General features: G+C 30.7%; 1 long non-coding RNA gene and 1 pseudogene across 2 annotated transcripts; both read left to right on the forward strand.

The window, feature by feature from the left end:
- Window positions 1-367: 367 nt before the first annotated feature.
- Window positions 368-13,235, forward strand: LOC139823942 (uncharacterized). Of its 2 annotated transcripts, none has more exons than XR_011734943.1 (5): window positions 368-586; window positions 4,786-4,932; window positions 5,189-5,335; window positions 8,987-9,130; window positions 12,923-13,234. It is a non-coding gene; the product is annotated as an uncharacterized lncRNA (long non-coding RNA). The 2 variants fall into 2 exon arrangements; XR_011734944.1 differs by lacking the exon at window positions 368-586 and adding an exon at window positions 2,581-3,006 and having other exon boundaries at window positions 12,923-13,235.
- A 782-nt stretch (window positions 13,236-14,017) lies between these two features.
- LOC139823923 (uncharacterized) lies at window positions 14,018-15,328 on the forward strand (annotated as a pseudogene).
- Window positions 15,329-16,322: the final 994 nt, after the last annotated feature.

The raw sequence follows: 16,322 nt of genomic DNA on the forward strand, positions 1-16,322 counted from the left end.
AAACACATTTGATATAAATTGAATTCGAAGCAATTAGTAATGACTTGACGTAAATGGATTAAACGAAGAAACGGATATATTCTGTTTACTATTAATAAATTATCTTCAATCTGGGCTGCGTTCCAAAATTTAATCTTAATAACTAAAACGCTATAACGTACGTGACATAAACTATAGATTTTAGTTTCCAAGGTTAAATTTTGGAAGCAGCTCTGCATGTTATATATGTATAAAACATTTATAAATTTAAATAGTTCGTTTTTGAATAGCAACTGCTTAAAAATAATATATTTTGTAATATTTCTGATTGTGTGCAAAAAAGAAATGTGGATATTTCTTGAATCTTCTTTTTTATTTGTAGAAAATATGGAGCATCTTTCTGCAGTAGAAAGAAATTTGAACTGTAAAATTCCTAGAATGAAATTACAAACTACAGATCTTTGCAAATATGAAGCACGTAGTCAACGAAGATGTCGAATAATTAAGTCTGAAATATTTAAATCCAAGAAAATAAAAAGAGCCAGGATCAAGCACTCGCATATTCAGGAGGAACTAAAGACCGTATATAAAAAGAGTAATCTCCCCGGTAAGAAAACAAACTTAAATATATTATAAAAAAGAACTTTTGTTATTATATACATATAAGTTTACTTTTAATGAAACTATTTAATTAATTTAATTCACTGCTTATGGACATTGTAATCGTAATTTTATTATAATAAAATGAAAAGTAAACTTATATATATATTATATAAATCTTATATATATATATTATATCTTTATAAAAATTATAGTATTAAATGTGTATATAATAATAGTAGGTATATATATACATACATAATATACATTTTTAATACTATAATTTTTATACGGTATAAAGATTTATATGTTTCATATAAAGATTTTTTTAGTTTATTGACTAACTGGGTTAGGTGCAAACTGGTGTATTAATGCTGTCAGTACGCTTACACTCATTGCTTAAATTTCTTTTTAATATTTTTAATAAACATTTTTTTTTTCGCTTACACATATAGTATTAGTAGCACGGTTTAGTTGCTTTATCATTTTGTGAAAGAAGGAAAAGAATCAGGGAATGATATGTCACGACATCCTGTATATGCATTAATACATGTTTGTACATGAAACGACCCTTTCAGTAGGCGAACAGGTTTCAGCGGCGGCGATCCTCCGTTGCACTCGCTACGGTCGAAAGAGTTTTACATGCAAGATGTTTTACGCCTATACATAATTAATATTGTTTTATGAAACACAATAGAAAACTTTTTAAAATTTATTAACAAGAATATTGCAAATGAAAAATTACGTTTATTAACAATATAAATTCTTTATAAAAACTTAAATTTCATACATTCTACAACTTTTTGACATACAAAAAAACTACTTTAAATTTAAATATTTACTTCAATTCTATATATGTTTACTCTAAACAATGAATAGAAAAAAAATTGATTGCACTGTAGTGGGCGAACATTGTTAGACTGCGAACGTCGTATGAATGTCTCAAACTTTGGAAGTGAGCATTATGTGGATCACGACTATAGTCACTCTCCGGTCGTTACGAGCGTTTTGTGGACGATGACTGTAGTGATTGTTCGTATCGAAAGGGTTAAATTTCAAATATATAGAACTGTTTGTGATTAAAATATGGATATCAGTAAAATACATGAAGGTCAATATAATAAAAATTACTAAAAAAGAATATATTATCATATAAATTAGTGAACTTATCAAATAACACATATATTTTACATAATCATATTTGCGTCTTATACCTTCTACATCTTTTACATTTAAAATAATACAAATATGGCGCGTAGTATCAGTGAAGTGTGTTCGATTTGCGGACTCGACCCGACACCGAGGGTGCGTTCCATTTATCGCTCACAACGCTCGTGGAATTATTTCATTCTTGTTGCTTGTCAAATGTTAAATAAGGACGAAATGATGCACGCGAGCGTTGTGAGCGATAAATTGAATGCAGTCCGAGTCGACTTGAGTCAGGGAGTCGATTGTGTATCTTAAAACAAAGTGAAAATAACTAAAATGAGGAAATTTACTAGAGCATCTATGACTTTATTTGTCGAAATTAAGTAAATCTGTTCACTTTTGTAATTTTTACCTTGTTTCAAGATACACAATCAACCCCAGCGAGAAATGACCCGTCTATCGACGTCTAATTGACGTCAATTAGACGTCTACAGACGGGTCATTTCTCGCTGGGATCACCAGATCAAAAGTCCAATTTGAAACTCGATGTCTGCAAAAATCGGACTTTTGATCTGACTCGAGTTGACTCGGTGTATGTACATACATATGTATGTAATACATACGCGATGTGTACATGCTTACGTAGAAGTGCACAAAAGTGTAGTAAATGCAAAGCTTCGTTCAGAAATTCAACTGGTAACTCCAAGCTATAGTTTATGTCACGTATGCTATAGCATTAAGCCTGGTCTATATAATTCATAGTTCGCGAAACGCAAGAAACACGGATAGTCTACATGTTAATATAACCTCTATACACAGAGGTTAGATTGACATGTGGACTATGCGTGTGTCTTGCGTTTCGCGAACTGTGAATAAATGTAGATCGGGCTTTAGAGTTACCTAGGTATGCTCATGATGTGGGTATGCTTAGGCGTAATTCCTGAACGCACTCCAGAATTGAAGACGCGAACAGAAAAGTCGTTCAATGGTGTTGTGTCGGTCACATGTATATTTAATCAAAATCATCTCCTTCATAATGTGCAATGGAACAGCGCGAAAACTTTTTTATTAACTTTTTAAAAGTAATAACTAATTATTCCCCTTATTATTATCCACAACTTATTCTGTTTTCTTATCGTTAACTGTGGATAACCTTTCTACAGCCACATAGTCGAGAGCTATTATCATTTGACACACATTATAAATATCCAATTTATTTCGAAATGCGTGTTTTATTAGAAAATCTTTTTGTTGATCTACTGATATTGTGTAGTTTTGGTAAGTTCATAAATTAATTTATCAACATACGTTCCTATTTTTTCATGGGGTATGGATATCTCTTACACTACGTTTATGCGAGCGTTACTTCTGTAGTAACATATGTTCTGCAGTATGATAATTCATTCGTTTACGCGGAGTAAATTATCGTAAGTTACTACAAAATCCCGTTTACGCAAAAGAATTATCGTAAGTTACTACAGAAGTAACGCTCGCATAAACGTAGTATTACTGATATATTTTATGAAATAAGTTTCATTTACTGATATGCATATTCCATTTTTTGTTTTGTAAAAAAATGTTTTGCTAATTCTTTATCTCTTTAATTGTGTCATATCTTTTAATGTTCTTTTAAAACTCATTAATTTGTTTTTTTTGTTAACTTTTATGATTTAGCGTAACGTAATACAAAGAACTCTTTATATTAATCGTAATATGAAACTATAAAGCAAATAAAATGTAAATATTGTAGAAAATAAATTTAGTGTAGAAAATGCTTTTTCAGATTAGAATAATGCGATGATTTTTTTATACAGCTTCATTCATATTGTTATTGTTCATAAGGCCTGTTCTTTTCAGCTGAACTTGTTGCACGGTCCATTTTGGAGATGAACCGTGCAGAAGTTCAGCTGAAAAAAACAGGCCTATTATGAAATAAAAAAACAAAGATCAATTTGAAGCATTATATATATACAATTTAGAGTGTCATTTTGGAGCAACTTTTTTTTTATTTCACGAATAGCATATATACTTGCAGGAAGGTAAAATAAGATACCTGTTAAAATTTTAGCCCTTAATATTAATATTAACAGGTCGCTCATCGCGATTTTTTATTTTTCATTTAGTAAGATAGAAAAAATTTTATAACTATCTAACAAACAGTAATACAGCATTGCGCCACATAGATTTTCTGTAGTAAATTTACCGCTCTACAAAAAAGATCTCTTATCATTTTTTCATAAATTCAACCGTTCAAAAGATATTCAAAGTTAAAGTTTGATAAATTTTATAAAACTTGTTTTTGCTTATTATGAATTTTGTATTATATTGACTATCAAAAATTATGAAATTATCAGTACACATTTTTGTAGAAAATTTAACAATCTACAAAAAAGGTCTCTCATATTTTTTTCATAAATATAACCATTTGGACGATATTAAAGTTTAGAGTTCAAAGTATAAACCTAAATATCGTCTAAATGGTTATATTTATGAAAAATATATAAGAGACCTTTTTTGTAGATTGTTAAATTTTCTACAAAAATATGTATTGATTATTTCATAATTTTTGATAGTCGATATAATACAAAATTCATAAGAAGCAAGAACAAGTTTTATAAAATTTATCAAACTTTAACTTGGAATATCTTTTGAACGGTTAAATTTATAAAAAAATGATAAGAGATCTTTTTTGTAGAGCGGTAAATTTACTACAGAAAATCTATGTGGCGCAATGCTGTATTACTGTTTGTTAGATAGTTATAAAATTTTTTCTATCTTACTAAATAAAAAATAAAAAATCAACGATGAGCGACCTGTTAATATTAATATTAAGGGCTAAAATTTAACAGGTATCTTATTTTACCTTCCTGCAAGTGTATATGCTATTCGTGAAATAAAAAAAAAAAGTTGCTCCAAAATGACACACCCTAATATACATATACATATATAAAACATATCTATGAATTTAAATAGTTTGTTTTTTAATAGAAACTGCTTGAAAATAATAGTATACATAACATTCTGAGAACGTAGATGAGATTCTATTTTGTTTCACAGGTTTTCTTAACAAAGATTCAAAAAATAATTCCTGTTTAAATTCGTCCATCGATGAGCAGAATGAATCTTTAAACTGTATGTCACAAGATGTTTTGGAGAGTGCAAATTGCAATAGGCCCAAATTAGATTGCGTCAATATGAACGAAAGTGAGTAAGCTCTAACGATGTAAACATATTTGATATAAATTAATTTGAAGCGATTAGTAATGATCGACGTAAATTGATTAAACGAAGAAACGGATATTATAGTTCTGTTTAGTTCTGATAGTTATCTTCAATCTGCATGTTATATATCTATAAAACATCTATGAATTAGAATTGTTTGTTTTTAATAAAACTGCTTAAAAATAATATTACGTAATGTTTTGAGAATGTAGATTATATTCTATTTGTTTTCCCACAGGTTTTCTTAACGAGGAATCGAAAAATAACTCCTGTTTTAAATTCTCCCATTAATGAGAAGGATGCATCTCCGAACTGTATGTCACAAGATGATTCGAAGAATGCAAATTGCATGGGCCCGAATTAGATTGCGTCAGTATGAACGAAAGTGAGTAAGCTCTAACGATGTAAACACATTTAATATTAATTGAATTTGAAGCGATTAGTAATGACTCGACATAATTGATAAACGAAGAAACGGTATATATATTTCTTTTTATTACTGATCGTGTATCTTCAATCTCATGTTATATCTATAAAACATCTCTAATTAGAATTGTTTTTGTTTTTAAATAAAACTGCTTAAAAATATATACGTATTTTTTGATAATGGATTAATTCTATTTTGTTCCACAGTTTTTCTTAACGGGATCGAAAAAATACATCCTGTTTAAATTCTCCCATTGGTGAGAAGATGCATCTCCGACTGTATGTCACCAATGATTCGAAGACTGCAAATTGCAATGGCCCGAAAGTAGATTGCGTCCTTATGAACGAAAGTGAGTAGCTCTAACGATGTAACACATTTAATTATTAATTGAATTTGAGGCTATTAGTAAGATCCGACATAACAATATTAAACGAAGAAACGGGCAATTCCACGCCAATTCGCAGGGGTCAAACTTCGACCTTTTTATTTTGATGGCCGCTCGTTTTTTTAACAGGTCTTTACGAGTATTAGACCCCTGTTAATCGTTTCTATAATAAATGTAGCGTTTCCGAAATAGAGCCTGCGCAAAATGAGGACTGCAAAATTTTCAATGAATTTTTTCGCCTATTAGACAACGTCTAAGAAAAAATTCATTGAACATAAATACGCTATTTAGATCATAGTTTTAAAAAAAAATTATCCAAATTTTTATAATAATGATTTTAAACTAATAAAGTAAAAACACACACAAAATTTGAATATCTCAAAACCCCATTTTCTATTTTTTTGAAATTTATAGGAATATTCTAGGGAGTATAAGAATTTTAAGACTAGTTGGTAATTGCGCGAATTTTTGGGAATTTTTTATAAATTTTTTTGTGAGGCAGTAGTAATTTGACTCACAAAGTGTAGTTAAAACGCGTTTCAGACAATTCTGAATCGATTTAGATATACTTTTTTACTAAAGCATGATGAAGATCTCGGCATAGCACACGACAATTGCGATGAATAGTGTGGGAAAGGCGAAAAAAAATAGATTTATGAGGAAGTTTAATTCAATAAGTACTTTGTTTAAGAACATATTATTTATAATTTTATTATTTTGTGCTCATATAATCATTCGAAAATGAGTAATCTTTAACATTAATTTATAATTTTTGGTATGACTTGGTATGACGCAGTGGACCCTTGAGTCTGAGGTATTCTTTTTTGTTTGATCGTACCGACCTGTCAAAAATTCGGCGGCAATTGCAGTTATTTTGACATAAAAAAATTATGAAATTGCCCGCCGAATTTTTGACAGGGTCGTACGATCAAACAAAACGAAATACCTCAGACTCAACGTGGCCACGGCGTCATACCAAGCCTCTACCAAAATTATAAATTACTGTTAAAGATTACTCATTTTCGAATGATTATACTGAGCACAAAATATAACTTATAAATAATGTTCTTAAACAATGTACTTATTGAATTAAACTTCCTCATAAATCTATTTTTTTCGCCTTTCCCACACTATTCTCGCAAATTGTCGTGTGCTATGCCGATCTTCATCATGCTTTAGTAAAAAAGTATATCTAAATCGATTCAGAATTGTCTGAAACGCGTTTTTAACTACACTTTTGTGAGTCAAATATTACTACTGCCTCACAAAAAAAATTATAAAAAATTCCCAAAATTCTGCGCAACTTTCCAACTAATCTTAAAATTTTTCTAATACTCCCTAGAATATTCCCTATAAATTTCAAAAAATAAAAATGGGGTTTTTGAAGATATTCAAATTTTTTGTGTTTTTTTTACTTTATTAGTTTAAAATCATTATTATAAAATTTGGGATATTTTTTTTTAAACTATGATCTAAATAGCGTATTTTATGTTCAATGAATTTTTTTCTTAGACGTTGTCTAATAGGCGAAAAAATTCATTGAAAATTTTGCAGTCCTCATTTTGCGCAGGCTCTATTTCGGAAACGCTACATTTATTATAGAAACGATTTAACAGGGTCTAATACTCGTAAAGACCTGTTACAAAAACGAGCGGCCATCAAAATAAAAAGGTCGAAGTTTGACCCCTTGCGAATTGGCGAACTCCTTATCCTTCATCTGCCTGTTTATCATCTATAAACATCTATGAATTAGAATGCCCCATATATATAATAATCTTACTATGTTTGAGAATCCCAGTGTGGAAAATTGTTAAGGCAACCTTAATAACTTCGGGGCCTTTAAAGGGCTTAAACGTGGGTTCCCTAATAAGGATTCCCACCTTATTGCCAGGCTAGTCCCAGTAGGGCGATATCAATTTTTGGTCTCCATTAATTGCTGTGCCTGAATAAAAACTTAATAAGGCCTTGATGGACTTGATCAAGGATAGCGATTATTAAATAGAGATTTATTATTTTTAAACCTAGTCCCAGGGATTTCGATAGAAAAGAACATCAGGACGTAAATAATTAAAACCCCCCCGGGGTCTTCAAGGTTATTTCGATCAACGTAAACAATTTAATTCTTCAAACATTAAAAATTTTTAAAACATTAAAAATATAACATTATTATTTATTACTCTTTTTAAACTGAATTTGTTGTTCTTTAAATTTTGAAAATTATATATTTGCGCTGTTACATACTGTAATACTATATAACACACTACATTAAATTAAGAACTTAGCCTACCACGTAAGCATTGGCTCACCAAGAGGAGGTCCCGAGTTCGAAATCCCACCAAGGTAATGTTTTTTTCAATACGAGAAAAATATTTTAATCACAGCCGCATCTTAGAGACAAATTTAGTTAAAAAATAGTAATAAAATTTCGAAATAATCATTTTTTTTGGTCGGGTGAATATTCGTTTTAAAGTATTATTATAATTCCTGTGGCCATTAAAGGACTGCACTCTTAAGTCCAGTTTCTCATGTTTAGAGGATATTCCTCTAGATTTTTAAAATATCTTCTTGCCCCCGTATTTCAGAGGAAAATCCTCTAATCAAGCGGGAGCCCAAAAAACGAAGAATATTTTTTTTTTTGGGGTGTTCATAAGGCAATTATCAAGGCCCTGATTAATTTAGCCTCTAAGGGCCCTCAGTGAAAAGCGTGTCCGGCCTTAAACGGTTCTTATTCGGCTTCCACATTGGGCCCAACAAAGTAGTGAAAATTAACAGGGGCCTTAATCCAGCCCCTAACGCCATTTCCCACACGGGTATAGATTATATTCTATTTGTTCCACAGGTTCTCTTAACGAGGAATCGAAAAATAACTCCTGTTTAAATTCTTCCATTGGTGAAAGGATGCATCTCTGAACTGTATGTCACAAGATGATTCGAAGAGTGCAAATTAGATTGCGGTAGTATGAACGAAGTGAGTAAGCTCTAACGATGTAAACACATTTATATAAATTGAATTTGAAGCGATTAGTAATGACTCGACGTAAATAGTTAAACGAAGAAACGGATATATTTCTGTTTAGTACTGATAGTTATCTTCGACTCTGCAGTTTATATATATATTAAAAACATCTATGAATTAGAATTGTTGGTTTTTTTAATAAAACTGCTTAAAAATAATATTACGTAATGTTTTGAGAACGTAGATTATATTCTATTTTGTTCCACAGGTTTTCTTAACGAGGAATCAAAAATAATTCCTGTTTAAATTCGTCCATCAATGAGCAGAATGAATCTTTGAACTGTATGTCACAAGATGTTGTGGAGATGCAATTACAATAGGCCCAAATTAGATTGCGTCAATATGAACGAAAGTGAGTTCTTTCACATAATGTGGTATTGCATTAATAGGATAGACCGAGGCGAATCGGATCAATTTTCTTTTTCGGTAAGAAGTAATAAAAACATTGTTTATTTAATTTTGTTGTAGATTCTAATCTTTATAACTTTAGCTGCGTGCTTCAACAAATAAACACAAGTATCACTGCATACATAACTCTCATTACCTCCTCTACCTTCTCAAATTTCTTCAAATTTCCAGGTCTCTGTGTGAGGCTATGAAGGCATAACAGATTACATAACACATTCAAGACTCGAGTATATTCAGACCGAGAAGCAGGCTGCGACTCCTACGACTGCATAGGAGGGGCCCAACCGGCCGTTCCCCCACTAACCATCCGACGCTTCGCTCCATCGCGCGCTATTAGCTTTAACATTATGCTACAGGACTATTACGTTTATTTAACTCCTTGAGACACACAACTGTGCAAAATATAACAATGACAGCTGCAAATGAGGAAGCGCATGCAAGAGAACTAATCGCATCGCGGAAAAGCGACAACAATAAACTTCACATCTCCTTTTAAGAAGAGATTTTTTAACTGATCAACTTATTCCTACTCCATATTCTTATAGTACATATTAGGGTGGCAATATTTTTGGGCCAAAAATTTTATTTTAAGTCCACCTCTTAAATTTCATCGAACTCTCAATGAAGACCCTTGAAGAGCAGCGCTGTAGCGTAAGATTTTAGAGGTTGCTCAAGTTTGTAACTTAAATGTTTGTCGCGAAAAAATGATAAGAAACTGCATTTTTCACTTATTTTTACTGCTAAAAATCTCTTTTTAGTTAACTTATTAAGTAATCTGGCTATCAGTTTTGAGGTACAACACATGAAACAAAAAATGTAAATATGACTAATTAATGCAATCTTTGGCATAAAGATCGTCTATAGCAATATAAATTAATTTAATAAATTTAACTATTTTTTAAACCATCCACGTGCTATAATCGGTTGTTTTTGTAAGTAATATATTAAACACCACTTTAGAAATAGCATTCTATCATCTTCAAACTAAAGTCTCTCTATAAAAATGCGCATTAAAATTCTAATGGCACGAAAATATTGCTAGTTATATTCCTGCTACTGTAACGTACATACTTGGAAAATTTTATATCAATATATTATTAAATTAATACGTTTTCCCACAGGAAGTTTCGTTATTTATTTCCAAATAATAAAGGTGATTGATGAACATTTGTAATGGTAGACATTGGCCGCGTAGAAAATTACATTAGAATCTGCACTATACTTAATTTTATAATTGGATAATATAATTTATTTTCCAAATAAATAAAAGGATTTAATGTAGAGAAAAAATTAAGTGCACTATTTAATAAATAGCATATTTTAAAGCAATTAGCGACCATTAATTTTTAAGCAATATCATATAACTTTAGAGAGGCTTTAATTTGAAGATGATAGAATGTTTTTCTAAAGTGGCGTTTGATATATTTACTTACAAAACAAGATTATAAGCCGTGGATGGTTAAAAAATAGTTAAATTTATTAAATTATATTATATTTGCTATAGACGATTTTATGCCAAAGATTGCATTAATTACTCAGTTTAAATATTAAGCTACAGCGCCTGCTCTTCAAGGGTTTTCATTTGAGAGTTCGTAGAATTTAAGAGGTGAGACTTAAAATCAAATTTTTGGCCCAAAAATATTGCCACTCTGGTACATATATTAGCCTAAAATTATTAAAAATGTGTCTTGCCTTTTGCCAAACGAACAGGACAACTACTCATAGGAAAATATATTTTTTATAACCTTTTTAATAAAAAAATCTTATTCATCTAGCATACATATACACAATGTATATATATGACATATGTAAATAATAAAGTGTACAAATTGGAAATTGCATATTGTTTCCTCATTATTTTATTTTGCTCACAAAGCTGCTCTACAGAGAAAGCTGGTTTTATAGCTAATTATTAATATATAATGATTGACTTTCTCATAAAGGAAGCTTAATGAGTGAAAGGAAATGTTTGAGGAAAGCAATGCGCAAGTTTAAGATACAAAAGATTTGACATTGCTATTTCAACATTTTCTTTCGCTCATTAAGCTTCCTCTGTGAGGAAGCCATAATATTTTATGTTGCTTTAATTAAAAAAATCTGGCTCTGAAGATCAGCATTCCTTGCTAACTAATGATAAAGAAGCAATGTGCAAGTTTCTAATTTACACGCTTTTTTTAGATTCTTTGCAATTCTTAAATATTTCTTTATTAACATATTTTTGTAAAAGTAGACTTTTTATATGAAAAGAAGGAAGTAGGCCAGTCTTATTAGACTAATTTAGTGGGTTAACCTTCCGATTAATCTTCCCAGGTTGTAACCACTATGAATCGCTTTGATTTAAGGTGCTGTACGTGGGATTTATATTGCTTCGCAAAATTAACGCGCAATAAAAAGTTATTAACAATATTATTAACAAAAAAAAAACGATTTTTTTATGTTCTCAAATATCTCGAAAAACTAAGCAAGATAGGGTAACTATACGTACCTTTTTTGTAGAGCGTAAAATTATCTACAATGATGATCTGAACAATATTTATCGTCAAGTCAGTCGTTTAGCTTGCACGCGTTGTCAAAGTCCGAGACTCGAATCCCGAAAATCCTCGATTTTTTTTTTATGTTACGTCTACGTTACGTACTAAAACAATTCCAAAAAAATCAAAATTTTTTGCTTACATAGCTACAAAACTAAAGAAAAAAGGTCTAAAAATCAGTTGCACCATGAAAAGTATTCCTTGTAGTTCTCAGATGATGTGTGATTTTTTATTCCGTTTTAAATGACAAAAATCACCGACGTAACATAAAAAAAAATCGAGGATTTTCGGGATTCGAGTCTCGGACTTTGACAACGCGTGCAAGCTAAACGACTGACTGACGATAAATGTTGTTCAGATCATTATTGTAGATAATTTTACGCTCTACAAAAAAGGTATGTATAGTTAGTTATCTTATCTTACTTAGTTTTCGAGATATTTGAGGGAAAAATAAAAAAAATCGTGTTTTTGTTGATAATATTGTTTAATATATCTTTTCATTCTACGTTAAATTTTCGAAGCAAAATAAATCCCACTTATAGCATCTCATATCAAAGCGATTCATTGTGGTTGCAACCTAGGAAGATTAATTGGAAGGTTTGATGTCTAATATGACTGACCTAAAGTAAAAATCCATTATTATATAAATCAGAAACATCGGTTTTATCAAAAATAAATCTATCATTGTCCTCTCTTTTTGTTACATTAAAGTGCAAGTAAATTATACAAGAACGGAGAATTATAGAAAATGTAGTTTTGCAATATTTACTCTTTGTTGCTTTAATATAAAAAATAATAACTTATTTATAAATCACCATTTAATGTAATTAAAATGCTTATGTAAATTAATAATTAAATACATAAGCATTTCGTAGTTTACTCTTTATTTTTTATTGCATAGAATAGCAAATACTTTTACAGTGTGAAAGTACAAACGCTAATGAATGGAAAACCACCCAATGTTACATGAAACTCTTTTGTTGAGTAACATTGGACAGTCTTCCATTAGTTAGTGTACCTTCACATTGTAAAAGCATTTGCCACTTTATACAATCAATTAAAAACAAATAATAAACTACGAAAACAGTTATAATCAAGGTCCAACATTTCCTTAACTGTATGGATAAAACTGACCACATAGTTTCTTATATATCGCAATCAGTCTATAATTTTTGTGATATTCAACGTTTTTTTTCTCTTCCTAGCTTGCCTTAATAATGAAACTGTGCAAGACAACATTTCAAAAAATATTCATGATACGGATCCGTCTTACGTACCATCAAACACTTCATCTGATGAAAGTTATGTTCAACCTGTGATAGATCAGGCAACAAATTCTGTTACTAAAGAAACTAACAACTCAGCAAATACTTCTAGTGGATTAGAAATATCAATGTCACTAAACGTATCTGGTAAATGTGCCAGGGATGACACTGAATTGTTTGTTACATCAGTTGGTGCGGGAAACAAGAAGCATTTCTGCATGTATTGCAAAACGTTTCAGAGCAAATAGCTCGTCATCTTGAAAGAGTACATGCTAATGAATTAGAAGTACAAAGTTTAAAAATATACCAAAGGGACGGATGAACGAAGAAAGATCCTAGAAACGATACATAGACGTGGAGATTTCTATTTTAATGTCGATTGTGCAGTAAATGATGGTGAACTACTGGTAGAGAGACGTTTAAAAAAAGAATACAACAGAACACCTTCTGATTATGTCGTATGTCCAAAATGTAAAGTTGTCATTCTAAAAGTTACAAGCAGACATCACTATCGGAGATGCATTACGATTAAAAGTAAAGATACTAGATCGATATCGGTTTTAGGAAGACAAGTAGTAGGACGTATACATAATGAGGCAAGCAATGATCTAAGAAGACGAGTTTTCCCAATTTTACGAGAAGACGATATAGTAAAGGCTATTCGTTACGATGAGTTAGTAATCGCATTCGGTAATCAACAGTGCGAAAAATATAAAACATCTGAACACAATGATGCGATGATTAGACAAAAAATGAGAAGGATGGGTCGCCTACTTCTAGAATTGAAATGTAAAAATTCTAATATTACGGATTTTGCTTCCATTTATTTTCCCCGATACAGCATTGCTTGCATTGAAGCAATCAATAGTCTAGCCGGTTTATCTTTGTGTGCAAAATTTTATAAAACTCCATCACTGGCTTCTGCACTTGGAGGTTTGATAAAAAAAATGGGCAAAATTTTGATCAATCGACGCATTAGAAACGAAGACGGAGAAAGGAAATTACGTACCGAAGATTTCTCGAAGGTATTACCGAAGATTTAATACACGCGTATCAAAAACAATATCAGAAACAATGAGTAGAAATTTGAGACGTAAAAAAATTACGTTGCCTTCTAAGGCAGATATTATTAAGCTCCATAACTTTCTAAAACAAGAACGTGAAACAACTTATAATTCCTTGGAAGAAAAGTTTTCCTATGATGCATGGCTTTCACTTACAAAAGCAACATTGATTTCAATACAAGTCTTCAATCGTCGTAGAGCTGGAGAGATACAAAGGACGCTAATCGAAGATTATAAAACTTATCAAGGAATTAATTTTAAAACAAACGATATGTATAAAGCGCTTTCACCACGTGCCAAAGAAATTGCCAAAAAATATGTACGATTCACCTTAAGAGGTAAACTTGGACGAACGGTACCAGTCTTACTAACAGCAGAATTAAGAGACTGCATTGAAATGATTTTAAAGCATAGAAAGGCTGCGAAAGTTTCTTCAAAGAATCCGTATCTATTTGGTCTTCCTTCGCTTAAAAAAGATAATCATAAATATCTTTTAGCGTGTGACTTATACAGCAATACGCAGTAGAAAGTGGCGCAGAAAATCCAGATACTCTTCGTGGAACTCAATTATGGAAGCATATAGCAACAACATGTATTCATTATAATCTATCAGAAAATGAGATTTCAACGCTTGCAAACTTTATGGGCCATGCCGATAAAATTCATTTATCTCACTACAGACAACCTGTTATAGAAAAAGAAATCTTAGAAATATCTCAATATCTTGAAGCAGCACAAGGAGTTGATATGGATGAAAGTGGACAGTAATGATTCTGACTCTGGACTCTCAGATATAGAAAATACAACGAAGACTACCACGAAAACTTTCGATGGCGAAATTAATGAGGGAGAACCATCCGGGATTTTCAACAAAATTGCATCTAGAAGAACCATCCGGGATTTTCAACAAGGTACTTTATTCTTTTACAAATGAATTAAATTAAAATTTTTATTCATACTTTACTTTAATGATCAATTGGTGGATCTAATTTAGAATCTGAGGTTATATAGATTCTTCGATATAGAAGACCACATTCGTAATTCAATCTTATATTTAAAGAGGTCTTAAGTTTATCTTCAAAATGCTATGTAGCCAATAAAACGGCTCTTACAGCATCTGAAGATGAAATAAGAGTCTTAATATAACATCGAACTATCAATACCTGTCATAGATTCATAAATTTCTGTCGATGTAGATGTAGATGAAGATGTTGATGAACCTGATACGTCGTCGGATATTAGTTACTTAGATGATAATATGGAAATGATCAAAATGTGGTAAATTAAAGAGAAAAATGAATCAGAATCGTAAACTGAAGGATTCTCAACAAAGAAATAAGAGTAAGTAAAAAATTATTTTGAAATTATAATACACATATATACAATTTTGACATAATGATTATACACATATACTATTGCACATATACAAGGTGTATGACAAAAAGTTTCGAATCAAAAATATACATATAGATTTGGTCATACTGAACAAAAACAGCCCTTACCATTTTGCAAACCACGCAAAATTTGAATTATTAATTATTAATTATTAAAAATTGTCATGTATAGAGGTTTCTTAATTAATAACTCAGAAATTTGCGTGGTTCGCAAAATGATAGAGGACTTTTTGTTCTGGATGACTAATCTACAATACATGTATGTTTTGAATTCGAAACTTCTCGTTACTTACTCTATATAAATCTTTAAATATTTTATAAATTCAATTAAATATTATATGTAAATCTTTAGAGACAATTATAAATTAATAAATATTTTAATATTGTATTTCCAGAATCTCTCACACCATGGACACCAGATGACAACGTGTCGTTCTCGATGCTTTGGTCATTACATACATTCCCCTGACAAGAAATTACACACTTCAGTGAAATTGGAAATCTTATTCAAAAGCATAAGGACTATTAGGACACCGAAAAGTGCCTGCGATTAAAACATGAGGTACGCAATCAAAAACAAAAAATATAAAAAGGGGATGAAAGTATAAACACAGAATGATTCCGTTTTTAAATGGTACCTTAGAACATCAGCAGTAAGTAAAATAATAATTGTTTTATTAATATTATTCATTTTGATGTTTATTTAACACTTATGTTATATAATTTCTTAACATTTTTTCAGAACATAACTATTTCAAAAAAGAGCATACTTTTGTAACCAGTGATTGATCACGACAATAGCCGAAGTGATCGGAGAAGTTGGTGTATAATTCCCGTTTCACGCCTGTCCCTGTTTGAGATTTTAATAATGACTTAATATCT

Source organism: Temnothorax longispinosus, unplaced genomic scaffold, assembly GCF_030848805.1.
Source record: "Temnothorax longispinosus isolate EJ_2023e unplaced genomic scaffold, Tlon_JGU_v1 HiC_scaffold_22, whole genome shotgun sequence".
Lineage (NCBI taxonomy): Eukaryota > Metazoa > Arthropoda > Insecta > Hymenoptera > Formicidae > Temnothorax > Temnothorax longispinosus.